Source organism: Cimex lectularius, unplaced genomic scaffold, assembly GCF_000648675.2.
Source record: "Cimex lectularius strain Harlan isolate CLEC.00 unplaced genomic scaffold, Clec_2.1 scaffold20, whole genome shotgun sequence".
In the NCBI taxonomy this organism is placed as follows: domain Eukaryota; kingdom Metazoa; phylum Arthropoda; class Insecta; order Hemiptera; family Cimicidae; genus Cimex; species Cimex lectularius.
The window spans coordinates 2,761,910-2,781,777 of record NW_019392641.1 but is presented as its reverse complement, the minus strand read 5'-3'; the positions used below and the strand labels follow the sequence as shown (position 1 = coordinate 2,781,777).

Below are 19,868 nucleotides of genomic sequence, written 5' to 3'. Positions count from 1 at the left end.
ACAACCCAATATATATATATATACACATATTGATACTTTTTTCAGTATTTTTGATAGGATTGATTGATTTTTGTAGAAAATGGATATTCTCAAACTTAAATTCGGGATATTCACATCGTTCTCAAGATTTTCTTGTAAATAGTAAGTTTATTGGTAAGTATTGAACAAAGGGATCGTGGATGAAGCCTGAAGGTGACAAAAAACCACTTCTTTTTCTTCCGTCGAGCTTTCGGCTATATTTAACGCCTTCCTCAGGACACTATTTCAGTACAATCAACGCTACAATATACATAAATAAATTATAATGATAAATCAACAACTACTTGTGACAGTGAAGCACATCCTAGAAGAATGCGAACAGCTGGCACGACATAGAGAGCGGTACGATCTACCTTCCTATCTCAAAAATTCTAAGGCATAACAGCGACCATAAAGATCGACTTATGACATATTTAAAATCAATAAACGCTTACAACCGCATATAACCCCTACATGTGGTTCACCCCCCCAACATTGTATTGTACGAACGTATTTATTAGCGTGAGTGGTTTAGCATGCGTGGGTGCGGCTGTGACTGAATATCGAGTAACTAAAAGGCCGACCAATTTAGTTTAGTGATAATACATTTGTAGTATGATTGTGGAAAGTGACGACAGCGTCTTGGTTGTAGTAATACTACCGAGAAGCTGCGTCCTTTCTAGTATGATCGTATTTATTAGCGTGAGAGGTTATGTGTGAATGGACGTGGTTGTCGAGGAATATCGAGTACTCCACAGGCCTTAGGATTAGTTTTATGGATGAGTGGAATTTATACGTACCGTTTGAATGTATTTATTCGCGAGAATGGCAGGAGGTCGGCAGGATTAGAACCATCTTACCGACCTCCACTTTAGTTGTAATATTAGGAAACTAGGTTTATTAGTATAAATGTGTATTATGTATGTGTGGGTATGTAAATGGTCAAATACCTCAATTTACCACATACAAAGAGAAATGCAACAAAAACCGTAAGGTCCGACGGGTAGCCAATTAGAATGAAATTATCAGTAGAAAGTGCACATTTTTCAAAATGTGAGAAAGATAAACGCGTGGTGCCGGCAATGACCGAAGCAGTTCGCCGGCCGAAAAAAAAAAAACTTGAAATAAATTATTTAAAAAAATTGAAAGTCAATTCTGACATGTGGTCTGGCAGATTTCGTGATGAATGACTTGGTAGATTGGGTCATTCACAATTAAATACATAAAGAAATATGTAGATGATTTATTTTTAATTGTTCCAATTGCTCATGTAGAATTTGTCTTGAGAGTGTTTAATGATTAGAAAATAATGGGTAATTACCTTACTTGGACATGTTAGTTTGTAAATTGAACAATGTAATAACTACAAAATGGTATATGAAATCTTCATCTTCTGAAAGGATTCTCAATTTCAATTCCTTCCATTCGTTTAAGTAAAAAATTAATGTGATTTATAATTTAATTGACAGAGTATTCAAACTGGGCTTTCCTCAGTTCCACCCTGATGGTAAAAAGACTGTGATCAATATTCTAGTCAAGAATGATTATCCTGTAACTCTAGTCAAAAAATTATTAAATTATAGAATTCTAATGTTTAACTGCAATACAAATGTACCTGATAGGAGTAGTGACCATACTTCAAGTATATATAGAACAATTACCATTATTAAGGAAATTTCTAATAAATTGTTTAATTTGGTTAAGAATAGAACGTCTAATTTGAATTTTAAATTTACATTTAGGTACAAGAACAATCTCAGAAACCATGTTTTTTCGAAGCTGAAGTCCCCAGTACCTACTGAACTATATAGTAATGTTGTCTACAAATTGCCTTGCAAGGACTGTGAAAGCGTTTATTATGGACAAACCAAACAGTTACTCAAGGGCCGATGTAGACAACATGAATATGATTGAAGGGACAAAGACAAACAGGGATCAGCTCTTTCCCAGCATTATCATTAACTCAAACATAAATTTGATTTTGAGAAAGTAGAGATTGTTGACAAGGAGCTTAACCTAGGGAGGAGGTTAATTAAAGAAATGCTCCACATAAAAGCTGACAATAACGCACGTAATTTGAGAACATGTATTTCTAAATTGAGCATTATTTATAGTTCTAGTCTTAACTGAAATAGTCATTGTTGGTTGTTTTGTTGTATGGTTTTATTTGTTTATTAGTATTTTCTTTCTTTATTTTTTGTTATTGTGTTCTTGGTAGTTGTTATAAGTGAAATTGTTAGCGCTAATATATCTCTGAAACCAAAGAAAATCACCTTAGGATAAATTTGTAAGCCATTGGCATCATTGTTCTGTGGGAATGATAACATGTTATCTCTCCTGGTGGTCTGGGTTGAGTTATCCGGCCCCGTCTATTCGGACCACATGTACCAATGGACTTTCAAGTTTTTTAAATATTTTTTTTTCAAGTAAGTTGTTGATTTACCATTACAATTTATATATGTATATTTAACAACATTGATTGCACTGAAATAGAGTCCTGAGGAAGGCGTTAAATATAGTCGAAAGCTCGACGGAAGAAAAAGAAGTGGTTTTTTGTCACCTACAAGGCTTTATCCCCGATTCCTTTATTCAATATTTATCAAGAAGGCCGATATTACACTCAACGATATTTATTGGTAAGGTGTAGGTTACATCTGTGGTCAAGTAATACAAGGAGTTGTAGCGACGGTTAGTTTCCAGTTTTTCATATGTGGATTCCACGTTATCTTTTATCAATATATAAGTCCGATCCCAGATAGGGCACAATATCTCAGGTTGGAATGGGGCCGCGGTAGCCGAGTGGTTAGCGTGAGAGACTCTCGGCTCGTACATGGGGGTCGTAGGTTCGATTCCCACCGTCGCCTCTGGCCTTTTTTTCACGCTACCCTTCCTCCCCAAAAACGAATACGCATAATACATTGTCATTGGCTAATATGGTCGGAACATAAAGCCATTAAATAATAATAAAAAAATGGAGTTTCCATTGAAACAGACAGAAGGATAAGTGGATTTTCGGAGTATAAAGGTGATGGGGGTTGATCGGTTTCTTTAATTTTTATGATCCAAGACAGGATAAAGTTTAAATGGAGTTGGTTGTCATGACTAACTAGATATGGACCAAGATTAGATGACAGGATATCTGTGTCTTCAGTAAAAGACGAGTTATTGTATTGGAAAACAGGAATGTCGGTGGTGTATATTGTGAATAGGAAGGGCCCTAGGAGGCACCTAAGAGAAGCCGTGACATGGCTTGAGCTACGAGAAAGACACATGGATACAGTTTATGCTCAAGAGGATGATGTAGTGTCCACAAGGCTATGTACTTGTGCAGCGATACGAGCTGAAGCCGTTGTGGTGAGGTGGGATATTAAGTTTCAAGCTTTAAGTTAGAAGCTTTTTGAGGATTATACCTAGGGCAGGAAGGAGATTTTCCGATCGATAGGAGCTTTTGGAATATATTGGAGACATTGGGTAGGTTTGTTGGATTGTGGGAACATTTTAATTACGGAATATTCCCACTGTGTTGGGAAGTGCGTTTTGTTGTACGGCGTTGTAGTTTTATGTCAGATTTTCATTTACCTGACTTAATTTATTTATTTCGAGTTCGTGACACACTAGAAGCGCTGGTTCGTATCAAAAAAAAAAAAAAAAAAATTTAGAGCTGTTTGTTTGTTTTCATTTTGAATTATATTTTGAAGGAATTTTCAATACCCTGCTCTGTCATAGTATTATGTTCATAGTTCACCGTAGATCAGTTACACGCTTAAATATTTCAGATTTTCTCTCAGTTTTATTTACATATACTTCTTGGAGAAGGTTCCCACTTGGGTGTATTTTAATTTCATGCTAAATGTTAAGAAGAAGGAATTTTCGCAGTTTGACTGTAATCATCAGACAACTAAATTTCTTGTATCGTAGAAGTTCACCTGAACTTTTTGATGGGATTTACATTGATTTTTACTCATAGACTATTCAGCCATCTCGTTGCTTTTATCGCAGATTTTCACCTAGTCTTCTAACTATCTGAGATTGGCATTAATTGTTATTTTTAAAAAAACTTTTATTCTGTGCAGTGCAAATTGTTTGTACATCCATTGTGTGAAATTTGGATGTTACTTTAAAACAAATGTAAAAGACTCGTCGTTTTTGCAGATTTTTACCTGAAGATCTGCTAAAAGCCTAAATATTTAAATATTTGAGTTTTGCATTGATTTTCGATTATAAACACTAGTATTTAGTGGGGAACAAATGATTTCTTAACTTTTTTGTTCAATTTGGACATTAAAGCCACGGAAACAACCTACTCACCCATCTTGTTGCTATTATTTTCAGCTGGGCTTCTAAAAATTTGAGATCGTCATTAATTTTTATTTTGAAAACCTCCTATTCAGCAGAAAGCCAACAATTTTGTTCAATTTGGGTGTTAATTTAAAAAAAAATGTAAAAGAAGATCAGCCAAAAGCCTAAATATCATCTCTTATGAGGCTGAAATCTTTATGAACTGTTCGTGTATATTCAGTCGTATATTTCTAGTTGAGGAACAGCTAAAAGCCTAAATATTCAAGATTGGCATTGGTTTTTACTTGTAATTCTTAAGAAATTATCAGCACTCTCATCATAACATTGCCTGTTTTGACATTTTTCGTGTTAACTATTTGTACATTTTTTGGATATTTAGTTGGTCGAAACCGTTGATTTTCATTCATTCGCTGATGAATAAAAAAATAATCTATAGTTAAAATTTTCCCAAGTACAACTAGATCTACTGTAGGATGGTGATTTTAAAAAAAAAAGTGAATTAAGGTCAAATCATAAAAACGGCAAAGGCCTACACAGAATTCAAGGTGGGAATTCTTGAAATACCTTTCTGACCGCATTACTTCGCGACTTTCAGACTGATGAACTTTGACAAAATGACACATTCTATTGCAATTGATGTTTGTTAAAACTTCAATAATAGAAATGTGTAATATTTCGTGATCGTTAATTAATGATTATTTACAGATCGTGAAATGCGGCCTGGTGTAAAGTAGGTTTAGAAAAACATTTTCTTTGTCGTGCCAACGTTTCGATCTTTATTGAGATCATCTTCAGTGTCTGGGATTTATAAACATTGTAATTTAAATAAGTATAATTTAAACAATTTTGATAAATCCCAGGCCCTGAAGATGATCTCAATAAAACTCGAAACGTTGGCACGACAAAGATTGCTAAATCTACGTCACCCCAGACCGCATCTCACGATATCCAAATAAAAGAAAGTTAGTTTTTATGTAAAATGTAATCTCGAAATCTAGTAGTCCGATTTGGATCATATTTTTTCTATTGCCTTTATGTTCATAGAAAAGATATGCAATTTTATATGCTACCGTGCATTATTGATAAATTACAATTAATTAAGGTTTTTAGTTGAGATAAAAAGTCAATGGCACGAGCGGGATTCGAACCCACGATCTTCGACTTGATACGCCGCTGCTCTACCACTTGAGCTATCGTGACCTCGATCCACTCAGACACTAACTTCCCATTTCAACCGCACCTTTTCAATTTTCCCTCCTTTTTGCCATTTTTTATCTCAACTAAAAACCTTAATTAATTGTAATATATTAATTAGTCAAGCGGACCACGAAATTAGTGAATTTAAAGATTTAAAAACGAAGTATTCTTCACTAAAGCTCTCCGTGGCCATTTCATTTGTCGTCGAGAATCCGATTACACGACATTTGAAAAATGGCAAAAAGGAAGGAAAATTCAAAAGGTGGGGGTTGAGATGGGAAGTTGGTGTCCGAGTGGATCGAGGTCACGATAGCTCAAGTGGTAGAGCAGCGGCGTATCAAGCCGAAGATCGTGGGTTCGAGTCCCGCTCGTGCCATTGACTTTTTTATCTCAACTAAAACCTTAATTAATTGTAATATATTAATTGGTTAAGCGGACCACGAAATTAGTGAATTATTGATAAAGATAAATTGGTATCAGATCTGCTTCCTTCGTCTTTACCATGTCCAATAAAATAAACTGTTGAATAAGAGGTGAATTTTCGATTACAATCTTCACACTTTTACCTGACCAACCTTTAAATAACTACAACAGAAAATTCATGATGTTAGAACATAGAAAGTAATACGTAAAAAAAATTTCTTTTTTCATGTTTCCAGCAACAAAAATAATCGATTAAACGGTTCATTTCTCGAGCCAATTAAGCAAAGTTTTGCAATAGTGTAATTAGTTTTTTACTGTCATAACTTTTTCAATCTTTATTGAGATCATCTTCAGGGCCTTTAAACTTAAAATGTTTTTCTAAACCTACATCACACCAGACCGCTTCTCACGATTGCTAAATAATCTTTAATAATAGAATCATATTTTTGGTAGTAGTACCGTTCCATGGGAAATATGCATTTATTGGGACAAATGGCCATCTTGTGAAATATTTGACGTAAATGCCGAGGGTCATTTCCACTCCGTGCGTTCCAGCATAAATCATGCTTTTTCAGCAAGGATAAGAACGGCGATTCCAGTTGTGCCCCTTCGGTGTTTTGCGCTTACAAATCGCTGCTCTATATTTTTTCCTCTACCCGGCGGACTTAATTAACCGGTTACGGGTAAAAAAACTGCGGAACGGCAATGCTAGTGTGGATTCCCACAGAAAAATTTATAACCTATATTCAACTGGAATGCTTCCCGTCCATACATAACTGTTTATATTAAATCCATTAGAGTTCGTGGTCCGATTGACCAATTAACTTTTTTCAATTAATTAATCTTTAATTAAGGTATTGGTTGAAATAAAAATGTCAGTGTCACGAGCGGGATTCGAACCCACGACCTTCGGCTAAATACGCCGCTGCTCTGCCACTTGGGCTCTTGTGACTAAGGTTGATCGTAAAAAGAATAAAAGGAAATTAACTTTAGAAAAGGAAAATGTGTGGTGATTAGTGACCGTTAATCGATAATTATTCAGAAATCGTGAGATGCGGTCTGGTGTGATGTAGGTTTCAGAAAAACATTTTCTTTATCGTGCCAACGTTTCGATCTTTATTGAGATCATCTTCAGGTCTCAAAGTGTTTGTCTTCTGTGTAATTGTGCCATTCTTGCGCGTCGTGTTGAGAGTGTCAGTGCACAAATAAACATAAAACAGCAATATCGCACTGGCACTCTCAACTCGACGCGCAAGAATGGCACAATTACACAGAAGACAAACACTTCGAGTGAGTAGAAATACTTTGATTGAATACAAAAAATATATTTTGCATTGTATAAATTCACTTTTCCACATCCTAAATGTATTTGCTAAATGTAAACAATGTTTGTAAATCCCAGGCCCTGAAGATGATCTCAATAAAGATCGAAACGTTGGCACGATAAAGAAAACGTTTTTCTGAATCCTACATCACACCAGACCGCATCTCATGATTTCTGAATAATTTTAGAAAACAGGGAGATATTCAAAAGATTGGAAGTTAGTGTCCGAGTGGATCGAGTTCACGATAGCTCAAGTGGTCGAGCAGCGGCGTATTTAGCCGAAGGTCGTGGGTTCGAATCCCGCTCGTGACACTAGCTTTTTCATTTCAACCAATACCTTACATAAAGACTGTTTATATTGCTAACCTTAAAAGTACTTTGTAACAAAACTGTTATAAATAGATTCCGCCTATGTACTTTATTTTAATTCATTGTATATCATTCATTACATTTCAATTAAAAATGCAAAGCAAATTTCTAAAAGATAAATAGTATTGTAATAAAACGTTTTTTTTTTAAATCACCTCAGATATTTTAAACTACTTTGCTTGTTTTAGAAATACGATCATAAATTTGTTTACCTGTGCCTTCTTTGATGAGCTGTTGAAAGCAAAACGGTTAATTTAAAACTTTTGCCACAGTAAAATCCGACATTGCTGATAGATACGGTAATAAATATTAACTCTTTCATCACAATTTAGTTGTCCTTGTTAATAACGATACAGTTTTTAAAAATGATTTACTAATTAAACTTGGTTTTTTTAAACCATTTTTTTATTGCTTAGATCATACAACGAAAAAATAATCATATTATTAAATTAATCTATATCTGCCACCTAAATCTGTTATTCCAAAATAAGTTTTACAAGAAATACGACAGGTTCGTAAAAAAAATCACCTGGTCATGATTTTATAACAGCTGAAATTCTACAAAAACTTCCAAAAAAGCTGTCGCATTTCTGATTTTTTATGTAATAAGATCCATAAACCCCTCCCCTCCATTGGAGAATCTGTAGTAAATTAAACAAATCATAATTGCATCTAGACTCAATTGGATTTGATGAGAGAATACAATAACTAAAGCATACCTTTTCTGCCAGACAGTACAATCAGCCATCAGAACAAATTGGTGTTTATCAACTTGGCATTATTTCTGTATCCGATTATTAAGTGGACTGTGATCACATCGATATGATAAAATTAAATTAAAACTAAAATGAGGCACATCTTCCTTTCCGTTTTCTTCCTTCCCCCACTAGGGTTGCTGAGAGAATAGGAGAGGATAGATAGATTAAGGGAGGAAAAAGGCTAGAAAACCACTACCTCGTGGTGGTGAAAACCAATTTTACAATGGACTTGCTTGGCACTTCTTACACATCGATGATCGATGACAATTACGATTAAAACAGCATTAGACCTCTGTATATGTTGGAAATCAAGCAACGACTATCTAAAATATATAACAGAATATCACAGCCGGACAATGGGCCCACGAATCCAGACCGACGTAGCAGCTAAACTGCTTCTGAGTAGAAAACAATAAACTGCATGAGTTAAAAATCCAAAATAGAAACTGTTCACAGGACATAGGGTTTGTTTTTGGAAGAAAACAGCACAGATAATGCGCCCAGGAAAGTTGACAGAATTTGAACACTTCGGGATCTACTAGGAAATATCTTAGATGAGAACGTAGGATATGACTTTTTTTATTTTTTCATTACATTTATTTGGTATTTACAACTACAAGTGATGTATTAAGTAAATATGTTCGTATATGTTGAATTATCATTTGAGGCTCTTGTAGGAGAAGTTGCCCTGTGGTAACACTCCTTCACACTGATATCTTGTTCAGTCTTCACACAATGAGAAGGTCTCGGGGCCACTTTCGCTTCAATCGTCTTGGAGGATTTTCAGGTAGGGTTGGAAGTGATAAATTTCGTACGAATAGATTATTGTGTGTGTTCAGTGATTGATTAAATTTTTTCTATCGGGTTTTTATAACTATAAAACTATAAACTTATATAAAACATTTTTTTTGTAAAAATGTGTTCATAAAGTTCATGACCCTCCAGACCAGATGAAAAATCTTACTATCTTACAAAGATAATAAAATGTAGTAGCTCTTATAAATTATTGTGACACTATAATTGAACAATAAATAAAATTACAAATAATTAAGGTTTTTAGTTGAGATAAAAAGTCAATGGCACGAGCGGGATTCGAACTCACGATCTTCGGCTAGATACGCCGCTGCTCTACCACCACCATGAAGGTATATTTACACAGCGTTTCAAGTTACCTTCCCCATCAGGGAGAGTGAATGACGTCGAACACTTTCGCCGGCTTGAATCTGGATCTGCATAGTTATCATCAAGACATCTCTGGACGGGTAACATTTGCATTAAACCCATCAGGTATGTTCCTTGTTCGTTGAGTTTCAGCTTATAAAAAGAATCGAAAAGCTTCATATGAGCGATTTCCTTACAATCCAATTTGCATTTGCATGTACCCTACACAAATACACTTGGTTACACTGGCAAAAAAATCCTCGTAAGATCTGATAGCCAAGCAGCCATTAAAGCATTAGCATGTAAAACATAACATCAAAATTAGTCAGTGAATGCATCCAAAATCTCCAAAACCTGGGAAAATACAACAACCTGTGCCAGGATACAGGGGAATTTTGGGTAACGAGAAAGCTGACAGTCTGGCCAAAGGAGCAAGACCATACATAGGCCCTGAACCTATACTTGGGATAATAAAGACAAATATAGAATTCTCCATCGCAGAAGGAATCCAAACAAAACAAAAGGAGAAGTCGATATACTCTAGCGGTGCTAGACATAGTAAACTTATGATGAAACAACCCTCACCAAGACTGGCAAAAGCACAAGACTCCAATTGCTGCAATTGGAGAGGGCCAAACTCAGATGAGAGGTAGGACTACTATCCGGTCACTGGCATCTGAGGAAACATCTACACAACATAGGTATATACAACGATGATCTCATTTGCCGGTTATGTAATGAGGAGAAGGAACATGTAACCCATATCATCTTCGAATGCGAAGCAACAGCTCAATGGAGATTTAACCTAGCATATAGAATAAATAAAGCAACAGCCAATGATCTGATTCTTCTAAGAAGAAGGGTTGAGTGTACTGTACTGAGCTAAGTAACTAGGAAGGTACAATAAGCCAGAAGGAGTGCCTAGGGAGCACAAACCCCGTTTCGTAGTATCCTTTTTATCATACCATACCCTGCACAAAAGCATAATCAGGTAGGTAAGTATTTTTATAGATAGGTATTTTAATTTAGTTTTCCCCTAATATATGTAGGTACACTTATGATATTGATTTCATCTGTGGTCAAATAGAAATATAAAGTAAAAACATTAAAAAAAGATAGATTGCTAACCTCATTAGTCGGAGGTGTGTAAGTCATAACTGTTATGACTTTTTGTTTCCTACGAATCATTTAGCGGTGATGGCATAAAATTCGCGAGTACCCGTGAGACTGACTCAGAGTCGTGTTAAGCCAACATACAGCTTAAAGAATTGATGGTCTTGGTCGAAAAAGGTATAGAATTAGGGTCAGACTCGACCGGGGTACGTCGTCGGGACTGTGTAATGATGATAATTCGTTTGTAGAAGGCTAGGGCCTCTGAAAGACAGCGTTGCCACGGAAGGTTCCGCTCTAATGGATATGCTCGACCGTACGGTACTTCCTCAGGATCGCCCCTCCCTCGGCTAACCGGCTTCATCCTCCGTCCGAAGGGGCTTTGTTTACCATTGGCTTCGGGCCGATCAACAGCCCGCTGTGACTCTTCGCCCGTCCTGTTGCGCACATTGGGAATACGGCTGAAAAGGTGAGTTTTGATTAGATTTGACGATTTGTTTCCTAAAACTGGCACCGTTACCGGTCCCATAACCGCTCCTGGAGTGCATGCCGTCTTAAAACTTCGTTTATCACTCGATTTTGTGACATAAATCTACTCTGATTCTTACTTTGTCAACTATTTTTTCAAAATTTATTTGATCAGTCGCAGATTCATTTTTTAATAGGCAATATATTTTACAGGTATGTTGTCATTTGTTCAATGTAGCGTTTTTTCCGATCATTTCGCGCTTTCTTGGTCTGTCAGACGCGTTTTGGCCCCTCTCAATAGAGGGTCTGACCAAAACAGGGTAGACGTCTTGGAACCTTCTATCTTCTCTCTGAAGAACCCATGACGAAATCTCAGAGATTCCAGTTAATAGGAAATATTTTAAAATCATACTTTAAAATATTCTTGAATTTTCCAGTTTTTCATTATCATTGGCGTTTGTGGTGTTTAGTGACCGTTAGCCAATGATTATTTGGAGATCGTAAGATCCGGTCTGGTGTGACGAAGATTTTAGAAAAACATTTTCTTTATCATGCCAACGTTTCGATCTTTATTGAGATCATCTTCAGGGCTCAAAGTGTCTTATCTGTCGTGTTGATTTTGGGCACTCTGGCACTCTCAACACGACACAAGAATGTGACACATCTACACGGAAAACAAAAACTTTGAGCCCTGAAGATGATCTCAATAAAGATCGAAACGTTGGCACGATAAAAAAAATGTTTTCCTAAAACCTACGTCACATCAGACTGCATCTCACAATCTCCAAATAATCATTATCATTGACCTTATTTTTAATGTCCATACTATATTTTTTAAAAAGTAACAGCGTATTTTCTGTTATCTCACATTTTTCGTTTTGGTCATTCCACTTTTATTTTATACGTGGTCCGACCATCCTCAATCTTCAAGACTTGATATATCTCGTTGGGACCCATCTTATTACAAATATAATACTTTTTTAACCTCGGGGTGTTTTTGAAAAAAGCACATTTGTGAGAAAGTCCGTATGTACGTTCACCTTACATCAATGAGCATCGTGACATTTTATCATATTTTATTGTGCTTAAGTTAACGTTAAATTTTCTAAAAATCAAACTGGAAAGATAATTATTACTCACGTAGTAGAGAGGTAATTAAAAATGTACAATTAGGAAAAACCTCAAGATCTTCAGGAGACTTTAGATCTGTTAACAAATAACAGTGCTTTACTTTATAACAGTCCTGTGGATTAAGGTTGTGGTCAGTAAAACAAATAATGCTTTTGTGCCAACGCCGAGTTTTCGACGATATATTTAATTCAGTCTTATAAGAGAAAAATCTTAATTAATTTTACGCTCATATAGACATATCACAGATTCTTGACATTTACAGGTATGTAGCCAAAATTTAAAAACGTTTACCCTTGTTAAAACCTCCATATTCACTGTACACCCTGAAGAAGACGAAATATCGTCGAAAGCTCGGCGTTGATACGAAAGCATTATTTATTTTTCTGACCACCACCCTCATCTACAAAAAAAAAGTACCCTGATCGTGGGTTCGAATCCCGCTCGTGCCATTGACTTTTTTTATCTCAACTAAAAACCTTAATTAATTGTTAAATAATACTTAAAATGTTGTAATATAGAAAATGTTTTGTCTTGTTTTTACACAAGTTCATTGGTTAATGTTAAGTTTAATACATACGTTGTAAATAACACTACAAATTCGTAAACGTACGCCCACTTAATCAATTTAAATGAAAGGTATATCAAACAGGCTTAAAATCTATAAAATTACAACGTTTTTATTTGTTCAGTAATTTTTTAACAAATCTCATAAAATCACCGAGCATCATTCATAAGACCAAGCTTGGAAGAGCTTTTCCTATTAGTCGGAAGAGAACAATGGACGATCATAATAAAATGACTTCTGAGGCAAATGATCTTATGATGGCAATGATCTGGAAACAGCGAATCATATGATTTGATATAAACGGGGAGTTTTAGACTTTTCTCATTATAAACATTGTGATCCGCAAAGTTTTATTAATAGAAATGATAAGTGTGTGTGGAGGATATAATAGGAGTGAGTGTGGTGTTCAATAATTTTTAAAAGGATAGTTCCTCCTCAGTAACTCAGCTTACTGTGAGTAGGAACTATTCTTTTAAAAAGTATTGAACACCACACTCACTCCATCATTTAACATTTCTATTAATTTGCTAGTCAAAGCAGTAATGGATTATAACACAATCAATAACATCACATGGGGACCGCGGTAGCCGAGTGGTTAGCATGAGAGACTCTCACGCCGCGGTCGCGGGTTCGATTCCCACCGTCGCCTCTGGCCCTTTTTTCCCGATAACCCCCAATTTGAACACACAAGAATTCGTACCATGGCTAGTATGCAAGTATTTTTAAATCTTTATTATACATTGAGACTTTCATGCTCAAAGATTAACAAATCAATCTGATTCAATTCCCAATGTTTGAAATTAAACCTAACTAAATTAAACCTTAAAAAAAAAAAAAAAAAAAAAAAAAAAAAAAAAAAAAAATACCAGATCCAATTACTAAATATGTGTTAATTAACAAGTATACCTAAATCTTTATTATAAATTGAGACTTTCATGCTCAAAGATTAACAAATCAATCTGGTTCAATTCCCAATGTTTGAAATTAAACCTAACCCCAAAATTCGTTCTTGCTAAATTAAATGTTAAGAACTGCTCAACTCTCTTACAAAGTAAATGCCAAAGAACCATTTTAAATAATGAATTACATAAATTGTACAGTCTAAGAGATACAAAACGTTTTTATCAATATATTGTACACATTAGGCTTGCGTCATTATTGTCTCAAGTAGAATGGGATGAGTTCGATTATGATACGCGATCAAAAATTAAATTTATCACTGATAAAAAACAAGGTATATTAGATAAAAAATCAAAAGTTTAAAGTACGGTTCACTTAAAAATAAAAATACCCATAAAGATCCAAAAACTCCAGTTAAATTTTACCCAAGAGTTATAAACTTAACAAACATGGCACTAAATAAAGAAGAAACCAATTTATTAAAAAACTTACTGTGAGTAGGAACTATCCTTTTAAAAAGTATTGAAGTTTTATTAACGTCAACGATGCTTTTTTTGATTTTTTATATATAATGACAAGCAGTAAAACATTAGTTGTTAAATGTAATTAAATCGTTTTTTATATAATGGATCCTTCTAGGCATGTACTGATACTATGTAGAGGGTTTTATCCTCATGCTCAATAAATCTCTTTAATTTTTCGGGCAAAAACTGTTCTCTCCATAAAATGTGAAAACTTTGTTGGTTGAATTAAAGAAGAAAGGCAATAAAAATGAACTCACGCTAATCGTTTTTCGTATTTCAAAGTTTGACGTTTCGATTAAAACTTTGATTTCGTACAAGGATTATCTTTCGTACAATTGTTAACGCCAGAAGAAAATAATCCCAAACAAAACATAATTCTTGAAAGATGGAAGTTTTAATATTTTTTTAAAACCACAAATCACTGTCGAAGACTTAGTTGAAAACTCTTTACCATTTTGGTTCGTATCAGAAAGATTGAGAAAACAGTTTATTACGGAGCTCGTTAATAAACGTCTAAAAGTAAAAATAATTACCTTGTTTAAAATCAAACTTTTGACATTGATTTTCTTTTTTCTTTTTTTTTAATATACGTTCTCTTGTTTGTCGGGTGCCGGCGGAAAATCTAATCATACCATGGTGCCCGTATGCCGATGGGGCGGAAGATAAACCTCGCTCTAACGGGAATAGTTTCAAATTGCCAAAGGCGGTCATAAAATGCCGGCCATATTTAGTATGAAAGGAGACTAAAAAGTGGAAATATGTTCCGAAGCACTGCAGCCTGTTTATTGTACATATACAGATCATTGACTGTCGTTACAATTCCTTTCTCGGAGTTTTCTTTGTATCCCACGTTACGTCTCCATTGATCGGTTGGTTCAGATTCGAAGATGATACGGGTGGCTGTTTCCTCCTCCTCATTGCATAACCTACAAACGGGTTCATTGAATATGCCCATGTTGTTCTGTTTCCTCAGATGCCAGTCACCTGTCGTACTATCATTTCTCTGAGTTTGGCCCTCTCCAATTTCAGCAATAATTTTGCCAGTCATGTGATGGTTGTTTTAACATAAGTTTACAAGAGTTTATCCACTTCTCCTTTTGTCTTTTTTGGATCCATTATGTGATGGAGTATTCTGTGTTCGTTTTTGTTATCCCAATAATAGGTTCAGTGTGTCTGTTTGTTACCCAAAATTCCTTTAGGCCCTGTTACCTAAGATAGCATCTGGTTTTGAGTTTCGCCAGGTTTCTTCTAGTAACTTAAAAGAGATGTACGTCTGTATTGATTGCATATCGGCAATAAAAACTAATTTGACGGCAAACAAGTATTTTTTTGCCCCTGCAATTTGTTTTAGTTAAAAAATGAAGTAGTTCTTGTCATACAGGTGGGCTTAATGTCCCTCTAATACAACAATTACTATTACTATTCACACTATTCAACTACGTCAAAATTAAAATACTTGCTCCAAATTATTCACTATTAATTCCATGGGACCGCGAGATTCGAACCCGGCACCACTAGGATGTCAATTACGATTCTAGATTTGGCCGCAAAGTTTTCCATCGGTAAGGTCCGTTTCACGTAGCGACGCTGGGAGTATTGAGTTAACAATGAAAATTCATTAAATTCAATAGAGTTCGTGGTCCGATTGACCGAATAATGTTTTTCAATTAATTAATCTTTATATAAGGCATTGGTTGAGAAAAAAGTCAGTGTCACGAGCGGGATTCGAACCCACGACCTTCGGCTAAATACGCCGCTGCTCTACCACTTCAGCTATCGAGACTTCCTCTCGGACAGTAACTTCCCGTCCCAACCCCACGTTTCGAATTTGAGATGAGACGTTAGTGTCCGAGTGGTCGAAGTCACGTGGTAGAGCAGCGGCGTATTTAGCCGAAGGTCGTGGGTTCGAATCCCGCTCGTAACCCAACACTGACATTTTTATCTCAACCAATGCCTTATATAAAGATTAATTAATTGAAAAATGAAAATTCAGTGCAACATTGAATATAAAATTTTAAAGTTACAAAAAACCATATCGAAAATTACACATTAAAAAAAATTGTCGTACCTTCAAAAATTTGAAATAACACTTTTTACATCCTTTTTGTTTAATAAATCATTTTTTGCAAGTAAATATAAATTAAATTACTGATTATGACGCGTGCTATTAATGTTAAACATTTTTTTCATTCTTCTCCCAAAAGCCGAAACCTCTGTATAGCGGACAATACTTCTTTTACCGTGAGGGGCGCGTTATAGAGAAGTTTCACTGTACATCACTAAACCTTTCAGCCCGAATATGCCATTCTCAAAAATAGTCTCTTGCTTTTAATCGAAACATTTCTATAGTTAAGTTTTTCCTGAACATTCCAGAGAAAAAGTTAACTTGACCAATGACGGGAGTTAGTAATCCCGGTTTTGGGTGAGATGGCGTTCCAGTTCAAGTGAAACAATTTTTGCACCGTCACGACGAAGTTCGAAGCGTTGCGATGTCATGGAAGAAACGGCTCAATGGCCCTTTCATTAAATACTAGCCGGTTTTCTTTGACGGATGCGTTTAATTGGGCGATCCCGTAAGGCTTTTATGAGGCGGAAGATTAAGTTGAAATTGCCGGCAACTCGTAAAAATTCTTCTATGAGTGAAGCCCCGACTTAAAACAGGCTACTTCGTATTGACAAAGAAATATTTCCCAGAAAATATGAAAACTGAAATGAAGAGACCCTTAGCATATTAAATTTGTGCTAATTGGCGACCGATTTGTACGTATGACGTCTTAGATTTTGTATACTTCATATAAAATAAAGTAATGTTTGGTGTTTAGTGACCGTTAGTTAATGATTATTTGCAGATGTGAGATGCGGTCTGGGGTGACGTAGGTTTAGAAAAACATTTATCGTGCAACGTTTCGATCTTTATTGAGATCATCTTCAGGGCCTGGGATTTATAAACATTGTAATTAAAAGAATATATAATTTAAACAATGTTGATAAATCCCAGGCCCTGAAGATGATCTCAATAAAGCTCGAAACGTTGGCACGATAATGAAAATGTTTTGCTAAACCTACATCACCCCAGACCGCATCTCACGAACTCCAAATAAAAGAAAGTTAGTTTTTATGTAAAACGTAATCTTGAATTCTACTAGTCCGATTTTGTTTAGATTTTTTATATTGTCCTTATGTTCATAGAAAAGATATGCAATTTTATATGCTTCTGTGCATTATTGATAAAAATAAATTGGTATGAGCTTTCCTCTGCTTCCTTCGTCTTTAACAAGTCCAATAAAATAAACTGTTGAATAAGAGGTGAATTTTCGATTACAATCGTCTCACTTTTACCTGTTCAACCTTTAAATAATTACAACAGAAAATTCATGATGTCAGAACATAAAGTAATACATTTTTTTTCATGTATCAAGCAGCAAAAATAATCGATTAAACGGTTCATTTCTCGAGCCAATTAAGCATAGTTTTGCAATAGTGTCATTAGTTTTTGTACGGTCATAATTTGCAATGAAATGATCACATTTTGAATAAATTTCCGGCGTCGGAGACCGTTAAAAGATGGAAACTCCAGAATGCGACCAGCGGCCGTTGAAACGTGCTGCGGCGAAAACTGAGACCTGGTGAAGACGAAGAAGGATTTTTTTAAATCAAAACTTTGCGAACCACCTCACGTAGCGACGCACTTCTAGCAGTAGAGAATTTATTAAAGAAAAAAAGTTAATTAGGAAAATTCAACGATAAGTGGAAGGATTCAAATCCAAAACACAGATTTCCTGGTTTTTATTTCGACTGAAATGTGAACTTTAAAACAATAGTGGTTTCAGTTTTTGTTAACAAATCGTTATCATATTCTGAGTACAAACGTACACCAATATTCCAATTATACAGATCGTAATGAATAATCCTGCTGAACCGGCATGGGGCCACTTATTGGGGTCCGTCTTCACTCACGTGTTTGTTTAATTATAATTATTTTTATTAATTATCAATTATTATTATTATTTCTAATTTTTATGCAAAGAAGGTTGAGGAGAAAAATTAGTGTAGCGAGCGAGTCCCGAAACCTTATTTATACTATTTATGATAGTGAAATTTCTTCGTGTGGTCTGCATGGTCATGAACCCACGTTTAAAAAAAGGTTTTATGTGAGCTCATATTTTCAAGTTTTTGTAAATTATATTTATGTTTTATTTATTATTTATTTATTTAAAATTATATTTTTGTGATAATTTATGAACCTAACATGTTTAAAGATGTTTTTAATATAGTGAGATTTTTCGTGTTGTCCGAGAATCATGAACTATGAACCCATTTTACAAAAAAAGTTTGATTAGTTTTTGTAATTTTTTATTTTATTTTTTAAGTTATATTCACGTGATAATTAATGTGATCTACTATATTTTAATATCTTTGTAAGATAATAAGATTTTTTTTCGTCTGGTCTGGAGGCTCATGAACTTTATGAACACAATTAATTCAGGTTTTTAGTTGAGATAAAAAAGTCAGTGGCACGGGCGGGATTCGAACCCAAGATCTTCGCCTTGATACGCCACTACTCTACCACTTGAGCTATCGTGACATCGATCTACTCGGACACCAACTTCCCATCTCAACCCCACCTTTTGAATTTTCCCTCCTTTTTGCCATTTTTCTAGTAGATAGTAAGATTTTTTCGTCTGGTTAGAGGGTCATGAACTTATGAACCCACGTTTACAAAAAAAATGTTATATGAGCTCATATTTTCATAATTTTTGTAAAATTTTATTTATTGTTCAATTATATTGCGACGATAATTTATGAGAGCTACTATATTTTATTATCTTTGTAAGACAGTAAGATGTTTTTCGTCTGGTCTGGAGGGTCATGAACTTTATGAACACATTTTTACAAAAAAAAGTTTTATATAAGTTCATATTTCATAGTTTTTGTAATTTTTTATTTATTTTTTAAATTATATTTTTATGATAATTTACGAGACCTACTGAATTTTAATATCTTTGTATGATAATAAGATTTTTTCGTCTGGTGGGATGGTCATGAACTTATGAACCCACGTTTACAAAAAAAATGTTACATGAGCTCATATTTTCATAGTTTTTGTAAAATTTTATTTATTGTTCAATTATATTGCGACGATAATTTATGAGAGCTACTATATTTTATTATCTTTGTAAGATAGTAAGGTTTTTTCGTCTTGTCTGGAGGGTCATGAACTTATGAACCCAAGTTTAGAAAAAAAATGTTATATGAGCTCATATTTTCATTTTTTGTGTAAAATTTTATTTATTGTTCAATTATAGTGTCACAATAATTTATAAGAGCTACTACATTTTATTATCTTTGTAAGATAGTAAGATTTTTTCGTCTTGTCTGGAGGGTCATGAACTTATGAACCCACGTTTACAAAAAATGTTATATCAGCTCATATTTTCATAATTTTCGTAAAATTTTATTTATTGTTCAATTATATTGCCACGATAATTTATGAGAGCTACTATATTTTATTATCTTTGTAAGATAGTACGATTTTTTCGTCTGGTCTGGAGGGTCGTGACCTTTATGAACACATTTTTACGAAAAAACGTTTTATATAAGTTCATATTTTCCGTTTTTGT

General features: G+C 34.7%; 1 protein-coding gene across 1 annotated transcript in view; it reads left to right on the top strand.

The window, feature by feature from the left end:
- Nucleotides 1-10,824: 10,824 nt before the first annotated feature.
- LOC106661324 overlaps nt 10,825-19,868 on the top strand; it is a 75,044-nt gene continuing 66,000 nt past the window's right edge. The window contains exons 1-2 of the mRNA XM_014384624.2: nt 10,825-10,839; nt 10,911-11,128. The gene's annotated coding sequence lies outside the window, so the exon portion shown is untranslated. The remainder of the gene's footprint in view (nt 10,840-10,910; nt 11,129-19,868) is intronic.